Genomic DNA, 4,757 nt, shown 5'->3' on the forward strand with positions numbered 1-4,757 from the left:
GCCAGCGGCGGGGGGAGCGCGGGGAACGCTTTGAGCGCGCAGAGGTCACGGCCCACGGGCTCGCTCCCCCGGGAAATCCCACAGATTCTTTTGTGGTCGTTGTCAGAGCACCGCGGCCGGTGCGAGGTCCTTTGAGAAGTGTGCAAACCCTTCAGTAGATACACGGGAGTCCTGGGGGGGAAAAAAAAAATCTAAACTGCATCTTTTTTTGAGCGCCATCTCTAACAAAGCTGTTTGTGGGGCGTGGGACGTTAGGATTTGTAAAATATGTGTGTGTGTCTGTTGGAAACACAAACTGCACACAGTTGAACAATGGGGGATGGATGCCCTTCCTTCCTTTTCCGGTGCTCTGGGCTGCCGGGCTTGTTAAAATGGGTTTTGGTCCCTACTGTGTGCAGGGCAGGTGGGGAAGAACTTCTGCACAACTTCTGCACGGGCTTCCCGTGGTGGGACTGAGCCCCCTTGCTGGAAAGTGTTCATCTAAGATCCGGATGGCCAGAAGTGGGAAGATCAGGAGAGTGACCTGGCTAGAGAAGGGTTTCTCAAGGTTGGCACTACTGATGTTCGGAGTCAGATAGTTTTTGGTTGTGGGTGGGGGCCTTCCCTGTGCAATGTAGGAAGTTGAGCCGTATTCCTGGCCTCTACCCACTAGATGCCAGCAGTATCCCCATCCCCCAAGTCGTGAGGATCAACAAGATCTCCAAACATTGCCAGATGTCCCGGGTTGCGGGGGAGGGGTCTCTTCCACTCGCTCATACACGCAGGTGAGAACCATTACTGAACTAAATCCCTTCCTCCAAAAGTTCTAATGCCCTGGGAGATGCTCCCAAGACCTCGAACAAGCTTGACTCTGTTGAGCCTTAGTTTTCTTATCTGTAAAATGGGAAGGACAAAAGTGTGATGCAGATTGAAGGGGCTGAGAAGCCTGTTGCGTTGTGCGTGGTCTGTACCTGGTAGGCACTGAATAAATGATGTTATACATAACCACCAGTATTTATTGAGGATTTACTATGAGCTCGACACTTTGTGGACGTTTGTCTCCAGTCCTTGAGGCGGGTGATGTTATAATTTCCATTAATTTCCATTTTAGAGATGAAGAAACTGAGGCTTAGATGGGTCACTTCATATGACCAGTCTCATGCACTAAAGTGGCTGCGCCAGGGTTTGAACTCGGGCCCTCTGATTCAAAACCCTTACTCTTAACCACCCGGTTGTATTGCTCCCATAATCGCAAGGCTCCAGGACACTCCACTCAGTTGTCATCAAGTATTTTCTGTGTGCAAAGTTTTGTGCTGGGATCTGTTATCAAATTCTGCGACTTCAAGGCCCACAAAGAGGTTGAGATACGTGAACGTCTCCAAATGTGGAAGGAAATAATACTGTTTATGTTGACGCATTGGTTTTGAGCAGACAGAGTTTCAGTTTGGATGTGTTGAGTCTGAGATCATGGTGCTTTTTTTTTTTTTTTCTTTTTTGAGACACAGTTTCACCCTTGTAGCCCAGGCTGGAGTGCAGTTGTGCCATCTCGGCTCACTGCAACCTTTGCCTCCCGAGTTCAAGCGATTCTCCTGCCTCAGCCTCCCGAGTAGCTGGGATTACAGGCGGCCACCACAACGCACGGCTAATTTTTTGTATTTTTAATAGAGACAGGATTTCGCCTTATTGAGCAGGCTGGTCTCGAACTCCTGATCTCAGGAGATCCATCTGCCTTGGCGTCCTAAAGTCCTGGGATTACAGGGATTACAGGCGTGAGACACCGCACGCAGCCCATGATGCTATTTCAAGTAAAAGAAATGAGAATTATGAAAAAACTGTTTATGAAAAAAACAAGAAATTATGAAAATGTATTGCCTCTCTCACTCGCGGCTTCCCATCTCTTCCCTCTTTCCACACTCCAGCAGGAGTTCTGTTCTGTAAATGCACATCTAATTGTGTCCCTTCTGATTTAAAACCTTTGGGCAGAAAAAAGACGTTTTCTTGACCTCTTTCGTGGCTTAAAAGATAAAGTTAGAAGCCCTTAGTTTGGAGTACCAGTTCCTTCACACCCTAACGCTCCCTGCCCCTGCATGTAGACGCCAAACTCTAACCCTCCCTGCCTGTTGCAGCCTCCACCTGGAGACAGATCTCTTCCACCTGGAGATCCGTTGCTCAGGCTCCATGGCCCAGCCCAGAGCTCACTGGCCGTTTGAAGCCTCGTCTGACTGCCACTCTTCCTCCCCCCCCAACCGGAATCAACTGTTCCCTCTTTAGTGTTCCCATCCCGTTCAGTTTATTGAATCGAATTCAAGGCTGAATGGCAAGAGAAGCGCAGCGCCCGACTGGCGCCCCTAGGTGGCAGTAGCGAGGCGGTGCGGCCGACCCGAGCTGTGGGTCAGGGGAAGACCGACGGAAGCCAGCCTGTGGGAGGGAAGTGAGGTTCGCTCCCGCCTCTGAACCACTCTCCCTGCTCCGCTGTTGTGTCCTGGCCCCCGCTAGGCTCTGGAGAGTGTGCATGATGTGTGTAGGTCATCTCAGCCCACTCTGATGAGTGTGGTGAGAGTGATGCCCTGGCTGATGTGGAAGCCCAGAAGAGGGACCTGGATGGGCACAGGAGAGCCCAGAATGCTTCCAGGAGGAGAGGAGGCAGTAGCGGTGGGGAGGAGTTAACCAGGCAAAGACAATGGGGTGGGGCTTTGTAGGATACAGCCAAGCCCGGAGGTGGAACATCGCAGTGTTCAGAGAACATCGTGTGTTCAAAGAACCACGTGGGTTCTTTAGGGGCAAGAAGGATGAAGTGGGTAGTCGTGGCAGGAGTGCTCAGGTGGCCGGTGGGCAGAGGGCTTGGCTGTTACTCTGCGGCTAGGCCAGAGGGTGGCTACTGAGCAGTTTTAGTTCACTGCTCACCCTGGTGGAGAGGCTGGGGGGAGACAAGGAGAAACTAGTCATGGGCTATTGCAGTACTGAGGTGGCCCCGTAATGGCTGAACCGCTTGAAGGTCAGGACTGGGACTGCTTCTTTGTTTTGTATGCCTGATGCTATGCTCTGTGCCTGGCACGTGGTTGCTATTTTGTCTGTGCCAGGGAAAGGAAAGATTGGCAGACCACTCAGAAGTGACTGGATCCAGGTACCTGTCAGACAGACATCTGTGGCTGGGTGTAGTGGCTCACACCTGTAACCCCAACAACTTGGGAGGCCAAGGTGGAGGATTGCTCAAGGCCAGGAGTTCAAGACCATCCTGGGCAACACAGTGAGATCCCATCTCTAAAAAAAAAAATTTTTTTTGTTTTTTACAGCGAGACATTTATGTCAGGGGAAGGAATCACAGGAGAGGGAACAATCCTGAACAACTCGATGGCCAGACTCATGTCATCATGAACAGAAACAGGCAGACTCAAGGAAGGGGAGTGACTAGGCGGAAGAAGATGAAGCTGGCTTTAGAGACACTGAGTTGGAAATCCCGCTTAGGAGTCTGTCTAGGAGGAGGTGACAGGAATCTGTATGGGGATGGTGGCAGAGAGGTGGCAGGACAGGAGAGATCTCACGTGTTAAACTGGCAGGACATGGTGCTTGATTAGGTCCAAGGGGGAGAGAGAGGTGGCTTGGGGGACAGGTGGGGCTGTGCCACCAAACGAAGTAATTCAGGGGGCGGAGGCGGTTTGAAGAGAGGGCAAGGGCAGGAGGAGAGGAGATGAAGGTGTTTGTAGCTGCAGACAGGGAGGTTGGGGAGACATACGTTCACCTTGATTTTGTTCACGAAGTGGGACTAGAGACAGGTACTCACTGTACCAGGCGCTGTGGAGCGGGGGGTGACATCCCCAGTGGAGGAAGCTGAAGCTCTGGGAAGGGGGAGCGACTTCTGCATAGTAGTTCAGTCGATGAGCAGGAGACGTAGTGCCCAGCTTAGGCCTGCCAGACTCCAGAGTCCAGGGTTTTTTCCTGCCATTCCCTGTCGCTTTGCACTTCCGTGCGAGATCCCTGCAGTGACCTTTGGCCTTGACCAGCCAGAAAGAAGCCAGAGCTCTTAGCAGGGCTGTGGGGTGCCTGGACTGGGCCATAGGCCAGCCACACCTGACCTGCTCCTGCCCCGGGCTTCTCAGCCTGGCTGATAGGGAATTGTCACTTAGCTGGAGCTGCTCCAGCCTGGCATCCTGCCCTTCTGTGGGCCATGGGCAGGGGCCTGGAAGAAGCCGGTGGTGTGTCCACCTGAGACCTCGCGTTGCGCGGCAGTTATAACTGGGTCAGGTGGTGCTTTAGGTTTTCTCTGGCAGCAGAGCATTTCCTGAATGACCTAAGCCTTTTTTACCTTGAAGACTCAGAATGTTGCATCTGGAAAGGACCTTAACAATTACTGGGTCCAAGCCCTATCAGATGATGTGTGAAGCGTCAAGATTGAGCCTGAAGATAGATTTGACTGTTCTAGTTTTGCTCTGGCTCAAGTGGTTTAGAATACCTGCTCCATCATGATGCAATGAAAGCGATTCTCATGCATGCCTGGTGGAAACAGCCTCTTTTTCTGTTACACATAAAGACGCACACATCTCTCTCCCCTGGATATGTGCTAGATGATCTACGGATGTGAACAACATCAGTGGTGTCACGTAGACAACCAGAATTGTTTAAAATAGTGCATTGGAGTCAAAAACCTTCAGAGATCATCCAGCCAGTACTTCTCCCTGAGGTCAGGCACGCCTCTAAGCCCAGTGCTTGGGAGGCTGAGGTGGGAGGATCACTTGAGGTCAGGAGTTAAAGACCAGCCTGGGCAACATAGTAAGACCACC

General features: G+C 51.7%; 1 long non-coding RNA gene across 1 annotated transcript; it reads right to left on the reverse strand.

Annotated features, from left to right (window-relative positions):
- Nucleotides 1–1,477: 1,477 nt before the first annotated feature.
- On the reverse strand, nt 1,478–1,943 carry LOC105541124. The gene is made up of 2 exons (XR_001006299.1): nt 1,573–1,943; nt 1,478–1,540 (listed from the first exon to the last, which is right to left on the reverse strand). It is a non-coding gene; the product is annotated as an uncharacterized LOC105541124 (long non-coding RNA).
- Nucleotides 1,944–4,757: the final 2,814 nt, after the last annotated feature.

The sequence above is a fragment of the Mandrillus leucophaeus genome, unplaced genomic scaffold (assembly GCF_000951045.1).
Source record: "Mandrillus leucophaeus isolate KB7577 unplaced genomic scaffold, Mleu.le_1.0 Scaffold234, whole genome shotgun sequence".
Classification (NCBI taxonomy): Eukaryota; Metazoa; Chordata; class Mammalia; order Primates; family Cercopithecidae; genus Mandrillus; species Mandrillus leucophaeus.